Source organism: Vigna unguiculata, chromosome 1 (assembly GCF_037176805.1).
Source record: "Vigna unguiculata cultivar grain cowpea cultivar isolate G323 ecotype 2 chromosome 1, ASM3717680v1, whole genome shotgun sequence".
Taxonomy (NCBI): domain Eukaryota; kingdom Viridiplantae; phylum Streptophyta; class Magnoliopsida; order Fabales; family Fabaceae; genus Vigna; species Vigna unguiculata.
This window is the reverse complement of record NC_140792.1, coordinates 21052434-21069652: the sequence shown is the minus strand read 5'-3', so window position 1 is coordinate 21069652 and position 17219 is coordinate 21052434. Positions and strand designations below refer to the sequence as shown.

Genomic DNA, 17219 nt, shown 5'->3' with positions numbered 1-17219 from the left:
GAAACCCTTTGAATATTGGCCAACGTCTCTCTTTGAAATTTTAGTAAATTTTTATATATAAAAAGTGAGTTATTTAAATTAGGTATAGTAAGAAAAAGAATTAAAAAAGTGTCACCAAAATATGGAATTTTTCAAATTTTAGAACACAAATCCCTTACGAGTATTGACCAACGTGTTTCTTTGTGAAATTTTGAATATTTTTTAAATATAAAATATGGATTATTTAAATTGTGAGCAGTAAAAAATATTAAAAGAAATTAAAAAACGTTTTAACAAAAGACGAAATTTTTCAAATTTCAGAACACATATCCCCTTTGAGTATTGGCCAACGTGTTTCTCTTTGAAATTTTGACAAATTTTTATATATAAAAAGTGGATTATTTAAATTACGTATAGTAAGAAAAAATAAAAAATAAATAAAAAAAGTGTAACAAAAATATGCAATTTTTCAAATTTCAGAACACAAATCCCTTACGAGTATTGGCCAACATGTTTCTTTGTGAAATTTTGAATATTCTTTAAATATAAAATATGGATTATTTAAATTGTGAGCAGTAAAAAATATTAAAAGAAATTAAAAAATGTTTTACGAAAAGATGGAATTTTTAAAATTTTAGAACACAAATCCCCTTTGAGTATTGGCCAACGTTTTTCTTTTTGAAATTTTGAACAATTTTTCTATATAAAAAGTGGATTATTTAAATTAGGTACAATAAGAAAAAGTACAAAAAAAAATTAAACAAGTGTCATCCAAATATGGAATTTTTCAAATTTCAGAACACAAATCCCCTATGAGTAGTGGCCAACGTGTTTCTTTCTGAAATTATGAACATTTTTTAAATATAAAATATGGATTTATTAAATTGTCCGCTGTAAAAAATAGTAAAAGAAATTAAAAAAGTGTTAACAAAAGATTGAATTTTTCAAAATTTCAGAACACAAATCCCCTTTGAGTATTGGCCAACGTGTTTCGCTTTGATATTTTGACAAATTTTTGTATATAAAAAGTGGATTATTTAAATTAGGTATAGTAAGAAAAAATAAAAATAAAAATAAAAAAGTGTCACCAAAATATGGAATTTTTCAAATTTTAGAACACAACTGCCATATGAGTATTGGTCATCGTGTTTCTTTGTGAAATTTTAAACATTTTTTATACATAAAATATGGATTATTTAAATTGTAAGTAGAAAAAAATGGTAAAAGAAATTAAGAAAGTGTTACCAAAAGATGGAATTTTTAAAATTTCTGACACAAATACCCTTTGAGTATTTGCTAACGCGTTTCTTTTTAAAATTTTGAACAATTTTTATATATAAAATGTGGATTACTTAAATTCAGAATAGTAGGTTAAAGGAAAAAAAATTAAAAAAGTGTCACAAAAATATGGAATTTTTCAAATTTTAGAACACAAATCCTTTACGAGTATTGGCCAACATGTTTCTTTGTGAAATTTTGAACATTTTTTAAATATAAAATATGGATTATTTAAATTGTGAGCAGTAAAAAATAGTAAAAGAAATTAAAAAATGTTTTACCAAAAGACGAAATTTTTCAAATTTTAGAACAGATATCCCCTTTGAGTATTGGCGAACGTGTTTCTCTTTGAAATTTTGACAAATTTTTATATATAAAAGTGGATTATTTAAATTAGGTATAGTAAGAAAAAATAAAATAAAAATTAAAAAAGTGTAACAAAAATATGCAATTTTTCAAATTTCAAAACACAAATCCCTTACGAGTATTGGCCAACATGTTTCTTTGTGAAATTGTGAATATTTTTTAAATATAAAATATGGATTATTTAAATTGTGAGCAGTAAAAAATAGTAAAAGAAATTAAAAAACGTTTTACAAAAAGATGGAATTTTTAAAATTTTAGAACACAATTCTCGGAGTATTGGCCAAAGTGTTTGTTTTTGACATTTTGGAACAATTTTTGTATATAAAAAGTTGATTATTTAAATTAGGTACAATAAGAAAAAGTACAAAAAAAATTAAAAAAGTGTCACCCAAATTTGGAATTTTTCAAATTTCAGAACACAAATCCCCTTTGAGTATTGGCCAACGTATTTCTTTGTGAAATTATGAACCACTACAAAAAAAATATTATTTAGTGGAGGTTAATTTGTGGAGGTTATAAAAACCCTCCACAAATATACATTATTTAAAATAATTATGTTGGATTGTCTAAGTATTGAAATTAGTGGAGGTTTTAACAGTTTCTTGAAGAGGTCTATAACCTCCATAAATTATTTTACCTTTTTGATTCCCCTCCATTTTTTCAGTCTTTTCCTCCAATGATTTACACTCACTTTGCTCACTAAAGCGTTTCCCTCAAATTTCCAAACTGGGGATTCTTATTTTCACTTTCGTTCTGAAAACTCGTTCATCAAATTGGATTCATCGTACCGATGTTCATCTCTGTCATCTTCGTGCTTGCTCGTCGGCCATTTTTCATCATGTCCGTCCTCGCTCGTCAGTCGGTGCTCGTCGATCAATGCTCCTTGGTAGATGTTCAATCAGTCTCACATTTCATTTGCATATCGTAAGTTAAACAAAAATTTTGATTTAGGGTTTTCATCCTTTGATTTAGGGTGCGTTTTTTATTTAGGATTTTCATCCACCGGTAGGTTTCATCATGTGAGTAATCCTCACGAGGCACTCCTCCTCTCTCTCAACCCACTCTGGTCTCTCCCTCACTCTTTGCAATCAATGTTGTTCTATTTTTCTATTTCAATTTTTCGAATAACAATGATGTAATATCAGCAGGTGATATGGCTTTGCTAGGAAGAAAGTGATGCCAAGTGAAGTGGCTTTGAACAGACAGTGTTGAGAGAGGCCAAAGAGGAAATTCACATTACTCGGAATCCCGGTGAGTTATATATTATAATTTTGTATACGGGATTTTCAAGAGTTGGAAGTAAATTAATAGACCTTGTTTTCATTATATTTTCCAAAATATTCGTTGTGATGTTTTGATTATATATCAGTGTGCATTCACAAGAACATGTTCCAACCTACTGTTGTTGCATCTAATCCTTTGCAACTTAAGAAATATAGATTGCTTGAGATTTATATAGCATTGGTCCATCCATGAATGAAACTGAGATTTAATCAATTAGTTTTCTAAGTAATACTAAATTTTAATGTTTTAAACTGGTTGAAATGTTCTCTCAAAAGTTGTGTATTAGTTGTTTTACCTATTAGTTAACCAGGGGTCATGTAACAAGTATTCTACATTACGTATTTGCTAGAGTAATTAAAGCCCTAAAATGTGTGTGATTAAGTGTGTTAATGATTTGGTCACATTCATTCACCCTTTTCCCTTTCAACTCTTTATCATGACTATTGGTGGTGCATATTAATGATTTATGCAGGTTAAGGTGAATGTGCTCATAGCCAACAATGTTTTTCTTCTCAACAAAGAGGTTAATACACCAATCTACAACCTCGAAGATCTCAAAAACATTAAGAAGATAGTTGAAAGAGATGATGCATTTGAAGAACTTAAAGAATGGCACTCACTTGGGAGGGTTTGTGTTTTTTGCTGCATTGTGTGAGGTGTTGCATCGACTTTTAGACTAATGTTTAGCAATTATAGCATGTTTACATCTTATAAGTGATTTATCCCTTACTGTTTAATGTTCTATGTTGTGAGCACTGCACCGTATATGTTATGAGCACTGAATCGTATGATATTGATGGTTGAATCGGATGTGATTTTAAGCAAGATTATTCTAAAAGTCAATATGATAACTATCATTTAGAAAATCCCTAACAGATCTTTATATGCATAGCACACAAATTTTTACTATATTAACTTTTATTATAATTTTTAACCCGTCATAGCATTGATTCAGATGAGTTATGCAATTTTTTGTTATTCACTTGATGTTTCTCTGCCCAAATATGAATATCTTTCTTTTGACAGGGAACTTTTTAGTAATAATATAACAGGGAAAATACCAACTGAGCTTGGGAGTTTGAGAAACTTGGTGAGCCTGAAGCTTAACTTGAACAAAAATATGGAATTTTTCAATTTTCAGAACACAAATCCACTACGAGTATTGGCCAACGTGTTTCTTTGTGAAATTATGATCATTTTTTAAATATAAAATATGGATTATTTAAATTGTCAGCAGTAAAAAATAGTAAAAGAAATTAAAAAAAATGTTAATTTTGAAATGGTTGAATTGAATCAAATAGATCACCGAGTTAGGATGCAAACAGTGCTGCACACTTTCAGTCGATCAAAAACAGAGTTAACAAATTGATTTTACTAAACAAATTCTGTTCTGGTATAATCAATCGATTGAAACAAAAAACAATCGACTGAAATACTGGGAAAAATGCATAAATGCGAATTTGAATGCTTCAGATGCTATGAAAACATGCAAGAACATGAAAAAGATGATTAAAGCACAAGTTCTTGAAACTTTAAAATGAAAATGCAAGAGAGAAAGGTTAGAGAAGAGAGGACACCATGAATTTTTATACTGGTTCACTCAAACCTAAGCTACATCCAGTTTGTCAAGGCAACCTTAGCTTGACTTTGCACTATTTCAAAACTTTTACAAAGTATCCACCCTTACACTTCCAAAATTTGCAAAAACACCACAAAAGACTCTTGAATCACACAAGAATCACACCAGCACAGCAAGAACCCTCTTGCAGACCTGGAAAACCACCAGGCACACACACAAACACTAGTGTAGAATTGCATTTTTACCTCGCCTTATAGGCCTCGGTTGGCAAGGAACCGAAGCATATAACGGCGCGATGGCATTTTTGCAATTTCAGGCAACTTTTATGCCTCGGTTCAAGAAAAACCTGAGGACAAAAGGGGTTATAGGCTTCGGTTCAAAAAAACCGGTGCTAAAAGGGGTTATAGGCTTGGGTTCAAAAAAAACCGGTGCCAAAAGGTGCTTATATGCTTCTGTTGAACAGACCCGAAGCCAAAAGGTTACGTCTTTGGCCTCGGGTGGCACTGAACCGGGGCCAAATAGTTTAATTAGGGCAAAAAAACGCGAACCCCACTACTTCTTCCTCGCGCGCCGCTGCGTCTTCTCCATCTTCTCCATCTTCTTCCTCACGCGCACAGAACCATATGGGAACCCTAAACCCTAGCCACCGTGAAACTCCACTGCGAACGCGAACCACCACTGCGACGCGAAAACAGGGCACCAGATCTACAACGCGGTGACGCGATCCACCATGGCAGCACCTTTTGCGAGATCGCCATCGCGCTCCACTAGAGGAATCACTGTCGAGATCTTTGTCGCTGCAGAAAGCCACCGTCACCGCAACAGAGGTCGTGAATCTGCACCGTCACCGGACCTATCTTTTCGCCGTTCGTCGCAGCGGCGTTGATGATGGCTTGCAGTGGTGGTTCGCGTTCATTGCTGCAACAATGGTGGTTCGTTGATGGGGGATTCTAGTTCGCGTTCATTGTTGGGATGGGGGTTCTGATCTGGTACGCGTTCTGGTTCGTGTTTTGATTCTGGTGTTGCAGGGATAAAAGGATTCTGGTTCTGGTCCGACGTTAGCTGGCTTTTAGATCTGTGCCGCGAAAAATTTAATTAAGAAAATATTTTTATCTTATGGCTTCGGTTCTCATGGACCCGGGGCAGAAAAGGGACTCTATGGCGAGGTAAAAATGAGAAAAATAATCGGGGCAAAAAGCCCTTACTGCACTGGTGAAAGCTTGAGAAAGATCAAACCTTAGTGGTAGCACAACCTAGCCTACCAGAAACCACTTTCTCCAAGCTTCAAACCAAGCCAAAAGCTCCAAGAATTGATCCAAGATCAATCTTCAATAGCTGCAACACCTATGGTCACGAAGGAGAAAGTTTCCAGAACCAAATCGTGCTCTAAAAATGATCAACTTTTCTCTTTTTCGAAAATCACAGCTTTTATAGTCAAACTATTACGAAATTCAACAGGTTGATTTTTGAATCAATCGATTGATTTTCAAATCAATCGGTTGATTTCACTTGACTTAAGTGAAATCAGTCGATTAAAAACTAAATCAACTTATTGAATTTGTTGTAGTTTAAGACTACTACAGTCAACCTTTTTACCTGTTAATAAGCCATTCAACAGATTAAAAGAGACATTTTAACCTGTTGAAAAACCATTCAACAGATTAAAAACACAATAAACTACATCTAATTAATGTTATACGGTCCACAACATGAATTACAAACTACAAATACACTTTCTAATTGATGTAACTACATGGAGAGCACACGTTCCAGCTCTGATCACCATGAATATCATCAAATCTCCTTTCCTTCATCAATGTAGGCTTCATTCCAATGGTAATGGCTTCAAGATAGTTCAAAAGAGCTTCATTCAATCTTCATCAAATCTTCAAGAAGCAAACCACCTTAGCTTCTCATGTCAACAATCTCCCCCTGATTTGATGAAGTCAACCTCTATTCCATCTATCTTCTTCTATCTTCCATTGCAAAATGCTTCCATTTGTTGGATACCAATTGATGAAGTAAAACCTTAGCTTGAAGCTTGTGAACCTGAAAAACATTTACAACAGCAATACACACAAGCTAACAAGTATACAACTGTGATCATGCTCCCCCTATCAATAATATGGGTTCAAATTCAGATTTGATTATTGATTCCAATTTTAATGCTTAGTTTAATGTGATCAATTATCCATTTTCCAATGTTTCCAATTTTTCTCCCCCTTTGGACTCATCAAACAAAACAAATGCATAAAGATAACAAGCATTGCATTTCATTTCATTAATACTGGAAGGGAATACAACCAACAGAAACTGAAAATAGAAAACAGATGCATAAAGCTTATACAATCAGCCGACTGAAATGAAAAACAACCAACTGAAACAAACAGAACTCAAACTGAAAAATCACAAACACAAGGATGCAATGCATGATCCTAAACAACCACCACACTCAGTCATCCTGAGGATCATTTCTATTCTGGAATGAGTGGAACATATCATGGATGTCATGGATTTGGCCATCCAATGCATTGAACCTCTCATTGCAATAGTTGTGATGTTCATGTTGAGACATATTGAGCTCATGTAGTTGGTTCAACACCATCCTCTCAAAATGTGAGTACATAAGGCCTCTATCCTCTGGAGGGTTGTAGGGAATCAAGTCCATAGGTCCAACAGTTGGTTCTTCCTCTTGATTTGCACCACTTGGACCGGCTTCATGGTCATGTGCACCACCACCAACAACTCCAACAGTTGTCCATCCATTTCCCACCTTGATAAAGCCCATTTTGTGCAGATTTTGGTTGGAGGATGGTTTAATAGTCCAGTTGACTCCTCTAGCTCATCCTCTACATCAATACCAAAGTATTCAATGAATTTAGACACCAAAACCATTTATGGAAGCCTAAAATTCGTGAGCCTCTTGGCCTTGAGCATGTGATCACGAAACACATAGATCCAATCCACTTGAATGTTATGTTGAATGCAGTACATGAGTATCAAATCTCCCTTATTCAATGTTGAATGGTTGCTACCACGTGGAACAAGGATTTTTGTGACAATCATACCAAGTAACCTTTGATCCACCTTGATACCACCAACATGGAAGTGTTTGATTTCAGCAATAGGATTTCTCAAGCATTGGCCATAATATTGCATCTTGTTGAATTCTGGAATAGCCCCAATTTCACCTTTTCTCACTTGCACACCCCTTGGTTTGAGTCCAACCACATCTTTCCAAGCTCTCTTGTTGATCTCCATTTGAACACCCTAGATGCTGGATAGTAGGACATCATTTTTGAACTCCAAGTTGGTGAAAAACACCTTCACCAAGTATGGATAGATTTTCCTTGAAAGTTCAAGGAATGACTTCAACTTTTGATGCTTTAGTTGTTGGAATAGGCTCTCAAAGCCTTCAGCCCTTAGCCATGAGAACCTCAGCACCTTAGGAATGCTGATTTGCTTCCTATTCATCTCAATGAGGAACACTTGAATGTTATCCTCATGATCCTCAAACCATTCTTCAATTCTTCCATGGCTTTCATGATTTGGAGACCTTGGAGTAGGAGGAGTGGAATGCTCATCATCACATTAGGTAGCTCTTTGGGAACGACGAGGCATGATGAGTGTTGGTATGGCTGTTTCTAAAAGATGTATGATCCAAATGCAACAATACAAGTGCAATCAGCTGACTAATTTTGAAAATTAATCGATTGAAAATCGTGAAATTGAACTTCATTTTTCCAAATTCAGTTTTAATGAAATCAACATACTGAATTATGAAAACAACATATTAAAAATCATAGCAGATCAATTTTTCATCATCCAACGATAGTTTAAGTGAAATAAATATGTTGAAATATAGAAACAACAATTTGACAGATAATGAATTATGCAAACAGAGGCAGATTTAAGTGAAATCACCACGTTGAAATGCAAAATCAACAGGTTGACTTTGACAATTTTTAACTTTTGCAAACAACAACAAATTTTTATGAAACCAATGCATGAGTACATAAGATTAACATGCTACAAACACATCAGACTACATTCTTGATGTCTAAGATGCCTAGTTCAGTTCTTAGCTTGTTAAACCTATCTCTAGCCAATGGTTTTGTAAACAAATCCGCTAATTAATTTTCAGTTTTAACAAATTTGATTTCACAATCTCCCTTTTGAACATGATCACGAATGAAATGATGCCTAATCTCTATATGCTTGGTTTTAGAGTGTTGTATTGGATTCTTGGTTAAGTTGATTGCACTAGTATTATCACAATATAAAGGTACCTTGCTTAGCCTTACACCATAGTCCAAAAGTTGATGTTTCAACCATATGATTTGTGCACAGCCATGTCCAGCAACAATATATTTAGCTTCAGTTGTGGAAAGTTCCACACAAGCTTCGTTTTTGCTATTCCATGAGATTAGACTTGATCCAAGCAAATGGCAAGTACCACTTGTGCTTTTCCTATCCAATTTGCACCCTGCATAGTCTGAATCTGAAAAGCCACTAAGAGATATGTTAGAATCACATGGATACCATAAACCAACATTAGTTGTTCCTTTGAGGTACTTTAGAATCCTTTTTGCAACCTTAAAGTGTGATTCCTTGGGATTTGCTTGAAATCTAGCACATAATCATACTCCAAACTGAATATCTGCCCTATTTGCTGTAAGATAGAGCAAAGACTCAATCAACCCTCTATATTTGGTTGAATCCACTAGTTGGCCAACCTCATCTGCATCCATAAGACAATTTGTTGCAATTGGAGTGGCAGTTTCTTGCAATCCTCCATTTTGAACTTTTTCAAAAGTCAAAACAATATTTTGATTGATTTAAAAATGTTCCATGCTTGGGTTGCTTAACTTGCAGCCCTAGAAAATAGGTAAGCTCACCCATCATGGACATCTCAAATTCTCCCTGCATAGTTGTAACAAACTCTTCACACAATGTGTTGTTATTTGAACCAAAGATGATATCATCAACATACACTTGAACAAGTATAACATCATTTTCATGTTTTCTAATGAAGAGTGTTTTATCCACTGCACCTCTAACATAACCTTTTGATAAGAGAAAATTGCTTAGCCTTTCATACCATTGTCTTGGTGCTTGTTTCAAACCATATAAGGCCTTTTTCAATTTGAAAACATGGTTAGGATAGAGATGATCCTCAAATTCAAGAGGTTGTGATACATACACTTCTTCATTTAGGCAACCATTCAGGAATGCACTTTTCACATCCATTTGATGTAATTTAAAGTTACACATGCAAGCATATGCTAAGAGTAATCTCACAGCTTCTAGCCTAGCTACAAGTGCATAAGTTTCATCAAAATCAATGCCTTCTTCTTGATTATAACCTTTAGCAACTAGTCTAGCTTTGTTTCTTACTATATTACCATCTTCATCCATTTTTGTTTCTAAAAACCCATTTAGTTCCAATTATATTCATATCATTAGTTTTAGGCACTAGAAACCACACATCATTTCTTGTGAATTGATTGAATTCATCTTGCATAGCCACAATCCAATTACTATCATTCAAAGCATCATTCACATTCTTAGGTTCAATTTGAGATACAAATGCAACATGTTCACAAAATAAAATCCTACGTCTAGTATATACTCCCTGTTTGATATCACCTATGATGTTGTCCTTTGATAAACCTCTAGGCTAGATCCAATCCTTGGGAAATTTGCTGTCTATAGCTTTTTCAGTCGACTATTTTTCCTTTTCAACTGACTGATTTCTTGCAACAGTGGACTTTTCTACAGCAGAAATCTGCTCCTGCAGTAGATCTTCTTCATCTGCATTCTTTGACACTTGATCTTGTAACTTTGGGTTAGTTTCATCAAATACAACATGCATAGACTCTTCAACAGTCATCAATCTCTTATTATAGACTCTATATGCATGACTTTGTGTAGCATAACCTAGAAAAACACCTTCATCCGCTTTTGCATCAAATTTGCCAAGACTTTTTTTGCCATTATTTAAGATGAAGCACTTACATCTAAATACTTTTAGGTGACTTAAAACAAGCCTCCTCCCTTTGAAAAGCTCATAAGGGGTTTTCTTCAAAATTGGCCTAATCAACACTCTATTTAAAACATAGCAAGCAGTGTTGAATACATCAGCCCAAAAGTACTTAGGTAATGAGTTTTCATTCAACATAGTTCTAGCTAGTTCTTCAAGTGACCTATTTTTCCTTTCAACAACACCATTTTGTTGTGGGGTTCTTGGTGCAGAAAAATTATGGTTAATGCCATGCTTTTCACAAAAGTGTTCAAACTTTTCATTTTAGAATTCCCCACCATGGTCACTTCGAATAGACACTATCTTGGAACTCTTTTCATTTTCAAGCATCTTGGCAAGTCTTTTGAAAGCATGAAAAGTGTCATTTTTGGCAGCTAAGAACAAAGTCCATGTGTACCTAGAGAAATCATCAACAATGACTAATGCATAAAGATTGCCACCAAGGCTCATGGTTCGAGATGGACCAAATAGATCCATGTGAAGCATCTCTAAAGATCTTTCAGTTGAAACAACATTTTTGGATTTAAAAGAGACCTTAGTTTGTTTTCCTTTTCAAAATGTTTCACACACTCTATCCTTCTCAAACTTGAGTTTTGGTAGTCCTTCAACCAGCTATTTTCTATTCAGCCCATTGAAATGTTGCATGTGTATGTGACAAAGTCTTCTATGCCATAACCAAGTATCATCCTCTTTTGTAAGCAAACAATGGATGTTAAATGATGCATGATGCAGGTCGAGTAGATATATATTATTGACTCTTTTGCCTATCAAAACAATACTACCATGTGCATCATATATCAAAAAACTATTTGGTTCAAACATGACTTTAAAGCCTTTATCACATAGTTGACTTATACTTATCAAATTTTGTTTGAGTCCTTCAACCAGCAACACATTCTTGATGTTGAAAGAGGATTCATTGCCTATGACTCCATTTCCAAGGATTCTTCCTTTGTTGTTGTCTCCATAGGTTACAAACCCTTCCTGCTTCAATTATAACTTTGCAAATTTGGTTTTATCTCCTGTCATATGTCTCGAACAACCACTATCAAGGTACCACAAATCTTTCTTATCACCTTTCATGACCTGCAAAACAAATTTGGATAATTTGGTACCCTTTGATAGGTTAGGTCTATCATCGTTATGCCTTTCTAGATCCTTTTGGGATCCATTTTATAATCCCTTTAGGAACATCATATTTTCTAGCATGATAGTTCTTAATAACATGACCTTTTTGCATACAATAGTTGCATGAAATGAATGACATGTCACTTGGCATACTTTTTTTGAAAAGAAACTAGAGAACTTCTTGGTTTTCTTTTTAAAAAAAGGATTGAAACCAAGTCCAGCTTTGCTAAACACACAATTTTGTGAACCAAGAACAACCTCTAAGTTTACTTCTCCTCTTGTAAACCTTGCACAGGTCTTTATGAGGTATTTCACTTGATTTTTCAAAATTGTGCAGTTTTCACAGGATTTTTCAGCTGACTGATTTCTAAAACAGTCGATTGAATTACTGTAAATCATTTCCAAATGTTCAAAATCAGTTTTTAAATTAGCTGTTTCTTTTTCTAGTTGACTAACTTTCCTTTCCAGCCAATTGTTTAAGCCTTTCAAGCGATTGTTTAATGCAGAAATCTTGTTTGCTTCATTATGCAACTCTTCAAAATCATGTAACAATTGATTATAGTCATTTAAGTCTAGAGAACTTACTTGGCTTGAGGAACATGACTCATAACCAGCCATGAAACACAAGTTGGCTTCTTCACTCTCATCTTGTGAGGAGCTACTTGTTGTTGAATCATCATTGTCTTCCCATGCAATGTATGCACGTTTCTCTTTTGGCTTCTTCTTTTTTTTCCTATCAACACTCTTCTCCTTTTCTTTGTTAGCATTTGGACATTCAATTTTGATATGTCCTTGTTTTCCACATTTATAACATGCAAAATTAGAAGAGTTTGATTCATTGTGTTTGGAAGTATACCTTTTCGGATTACCTTTGATACCTTTCCTTTTGAGATACTTACCAAACATCTTTACAAGGAGATTCAAGTTCTCACTTTCACTTGATTCAGCCACCTCATCCTCGAGTTCCTATTTTTTCTTGGTGCTAGTCTTCAAGGATATGTTCTTAACCTTTTTCTCACTTGACTCAAGCTCATTAAGCCTTTGCATCTTAATCTCATGCTCCTTAAGCTTACCAAACAATGTAGCTATAGTCAAAGTGGATAGATCTCTTGTTCTAAGATAGCCATGACCTTTGGTTGCCAAGATCTATCAAGACACTTTAACACCTTGATGTTTAACTCTTGCTTATCAAATTCCTTACCCAAGCCTATGAGATGGTTGACTATGTGAGTGACTCTCTTTTGCACATCCGTTATGGATTCTACTTGTTTCATCTTGAATAGCTCATACTCTTGAATCAGGGCATGCTTTCTTGCTCTCTTAACATCATTGATTCCTTCATGAGTCACTTCAAGAACCTCCCACATTTCCTTGGCACTCTTGCATTGTGAAACACGAAAAAACTCATCCATGTTGAGAGATGAAGTGAGGATATTCTTTGCATTGCAATCATATTGGGCTTTCCTCCTTTCTTCCTCATTCCATTGAGTCCATGGCTTATTAACCTGCACATCATCAACAATATGCTTAGGAATATATGGTCCATTTATGATTGCATCCCATATCCCTTAATCTATTGACTCAATAAAGATTTTCATCCTAATTTCCAAAATTGGTAATTAATGCCACTAAACATAGGGGGTCCATGAATTAAGGCACCTTCACCAAAGGGTAACTTGTTTTCAGCCATTTCAAGTAGTTCAAAAATAGATTTAGGACCTTACTTGATCAAATTTCAAGAACCTTGCTGAAGATACCAATTATTAGTTTTGAAATGGTTGAAAAGCCAAGAAGGGGGGTTGAATTGGCTAGTTAAAAATTTAGGCTATCTTTGTAAGCTAAAAACCACCTTTAATTGAATCAAATAGATCACCAAGTTAGGATGCAAACAATATTGAACTGTACACTTTCAGTCGATCAAAAACAGAGTTAACATATTGATTTTACTAAACAGATTCTGTTCGGGTATAATCAATCGATTAAAACAAAAAAACAGTCGACTGAAATACTAAGAAAAATGCAGAAATGCGAATTTGAATTTTAAACCAGAAACAATGCTCAAGAATGATCAAGACCAGTTCCAAATGATCATACAAACATGCTCAATGTTGCAGATGCCATGAAAACATGCAAGAACATGAAAAAGATGATTAAAGCACAAGTTCTTGAAACTTTAAAATGAAAATGCAAGAGAAAAAGGTTAGAGAAGAGAGGACACCACAAATTTTTATACTGGTTCACTCAAACCTGAGCTACATCTAGTTTGTCAAGGCAACCTTAGCTTGACGTTGCACTATTTCAAAAGTTTTACAAAGTATCTGTAAGACCCGTGAAAATTAATTAATTAAATAATTAATTAATTAATAAATGCAGGTAGAAAGGAACTTTATGGCATTAATTATTGTTTAATGTGACGTGGAAAAGTACTAGCTCAAGTGGTTGAGAGTACTTGGTTTGTGTGAAAGGACTTGGGTTCGAGTCTTATGTATGCCAATTATGTGTGTTGTTTTATTATTAATTTTTAATAATATGTATGAGTATGGAATTAATATTGTAAGCTTATCATGATTGAAGTGTATCACTAACATGATTTAGTTGAATTAGTTATGCACTTGAATGGTGACGAAGTAGTCATGGGTTCAAACTTGGTTGGGAATGAAATTGGAACTTTATTTTTTTAAAGTGTAGTTTTGGAGGGAATATGAGAGGGCAAGAGAGAACCCTAAGCCAGGAGGGTCTGAAAAATTACTTGTAGTTACACTTAAATAAGCATTAAACTCATAATAAAACTAATTTTCGTTTTGTCTCATTAAACCAACGTTAAGAGCCTCATAAAAGGTAAATTTAGGGAAAAAGAAATGGTTTCTGAAGTTTTGGGGTGTGCAAGGGCTGAATTGGGAGAGAGATTAAAGCAAAGCATTGGTGAATCAAGGAACCCCTATTTTTCATCCCAACTTCAATCAAGAATTCAAGTTAGGGGAGCTGTACTTCGTGTATGCAAATAAACTGTTAAGTGCTATGATTTTGAGTTGTTGGCGTCTCAATTGATTCTTGTTTGATTGGGAAATTCGTGCCTTATGTGCAGTGATTGAGAGTTGGAGTGATTTGAGGTTGGGTGCACAATTATGTATGCATGATATGTTGCGGGATGAGGGTTTTGATATTTCAGGTTATTTGATGATTGTATATTCGAATTTGGTTGTTCAGATGTTTAGAAAGCTTCGTTCTAAGTTCTGTTTGCCATTTCATTGCGTTGGTATTGATTGAGTGTTTTGTGGTATAATTTTAGGTTTGGTTTGGCATTGTTTTGGGTAAATTGCGTGTGTGGCAGAGAGGGAACTCTACAAGTCTCGCCCAAGCCAGTCTATCTCGTCTAAGCGAGAGTTGCAGAACCTTGTTTCTGGTTTGGTTCGCGCTGCTCGCTTAAGCAACCAGGGAAAAGGTCGAGCGACATAGTCTCTCGCTCAAGCAAAAGGCACTTGTCTAAGCAAGGTCGCGAAGAAACTTGGGAGTTTTCAGCGCGACATCTCGCCCAGGCGAGAGGTTTTGGAGTTCTGAGCGACACGCATGCTCGCTTAGGCGAGAATGGCTCGCCTAAGCGAGGTCGCAATGAGAATTGATGTTCGTTTAATTGAATCCTCGTTTGGGCAAGGTGTGTGATATTTTGAGCGATGGTATTGCTCGCCTAGGAGAGAGGAACTCGCCTAAGCGAGATAACGTGATGTTGTTGTTGTTTTAAGCTCGCTCAAGCGAGGTGAATTAGCCTAAGCGAGGTTGAGGGCTTAGCTTGGGCGAGAGTCCCTGGCTTAAGCGAGCTTATGCACAATTCCATGTTTGTGTGTGCTTGTATGTGTGATTTGGCTACTTTTCCTAAGTATAGGAAGTATATGCATGTGGTGTGTGGTGTTTGGGCTTGAAGGACTAAGTCCAATAGGGGACTGGGATGTGCTTGAATGGTTGAACGCATCATGGGCATGGAACTAGTTGAGTTCCCGTTGGGTACTATTAGGCGAGGAGTCCTTAGTATGGTGATTACATGCGTTGGACGCACGATGGGAAAGGAACTGTGATGTTCCAGTCGGCTACTATTGGGTGAGAAGTCCATAGTATGGTGATTGCGTGCGTGCTAGGGTCCAAGTTGAGGAGTCTTTGATGATTTACTACAAACGAGGAGTCTGTAGGGCAGGACTATGAGCGAGATAGGCTCATAGGGTTGGACCATGAATGAGTTAGTTTTGTGGGAGCATAGTGAAGTCCCAAGACCTAGTTCATGTATATGACTCATGAAGGACTATGAGGTCATGGTTGGGTAATTTGAAAAGCATGAAATTTTAGTTATGTTATTTTAGGATGGGTGACATATTTATGTTACCAAAAGATAGAATTTTTCAAATTTCAGAAAACAAATTCCCTTTGAGTATTGGCCAACATGTTTGTTTTTCAAATTTTGAACAATTTTTATATATAAAAAGTGGATTATTTAAATTAGGTATACTAAAAAAAAGTAAAGAAAATTAAAAAAGTGTCACCAAAATATGGAATTTCTCAAACTTTATAACACAAATCCCCTATAGTATTGGCTAACGTGTTTCTTTGACAAAGGTTGAACATTTTTTTGTACATAATATATGGATTATTTAAATTGTGAGTAGTAAAAAATAGTAAAAGAAATTAAAAAAGTGTTACCAAAAGATGGAATTTTTCAAATTTCTGAACACAAATCCTCTTTGAGTATTGGCCAACGAGTTTGTTTTTGAAATTTTGAACAATTTTTATATATAAAAAGTGGATTATTTAAATTAGGTATAGTAAGAAAAAGTAAACAAAAATTAAAAAAGTGTCACCAAAATATGGAATTTCTCAAATTTTAGAACACAAATCCCCTATAGTATTGGTTAACGTGTTTCTTTGTGAAATTTTGTGTAACACCCTAGATGGATATTACTAGATAAAGCATATATCATAAAATTTCTTTTGGAATTAAGACATTATATAAAGTTCCCAAGTGCAGGAAAATTTAAAACTTATCTCGTTGTAGTTCAAGCACACTACTCCATCTTTATTACATGTTCATGATAGAGAAAAAGCATCATAAAATTTATTACAAAATGCATGAAATAAAACATAGAGAAAAATCCTCCATCATCTGCCCCGCTCTGTCACTATGCATCGGCGTTCTCACCTAGATTCACATTTGCTCCCACGTGATAAGTCACGTGATCATCGCCAAACACAAACACACAAACAGAAACGGTGAGCTGAGAAAGAAAAATTATACAAATAATAAAATAATAAGAATTGACCCTCACCCAATCTAACTTAGTCTATTTTAGTTTATTCACCTTTTGATAACATTATACCCCAATCTCATAACCTATATGAGAAAGATCCATTCACAACATTGGTCCTTAGGGATTATCATGCTCCCACGAACCTGCCCGCTCGTGGTCCAACTCTACGGACCTCCCCGCCCATAGTCCAACTCTACAAACCTGCCTGCTCGTAGTCCAACATGCGTGAACACCTACTATGAACCTCCCCGCTCACAGTAGCCTCAAGTGT

General features: G+C 35.0%; 1 long non-coding RNA gene across 1 annotated transcript; it reads left to right on the top strand.

The window, feature by feature from the left end:
- Positions 1–2313: 2313 nt before the first annotated feature.
- On the top strand, positions 2314–3712 carry LOC146888752 (uncharacterized). Its single transcript, XR_014993293.1, has 3 exons — positions 2314–2547; positions 2769–2874; positions 3380–3712. It is a non-coding gene; the product is annotated as an uncharacterized LOC146888752 (long non-coding RNA).
- The last annotated feature ends 13507 nt before the right edge of the window (positions 3713–17219 follow it).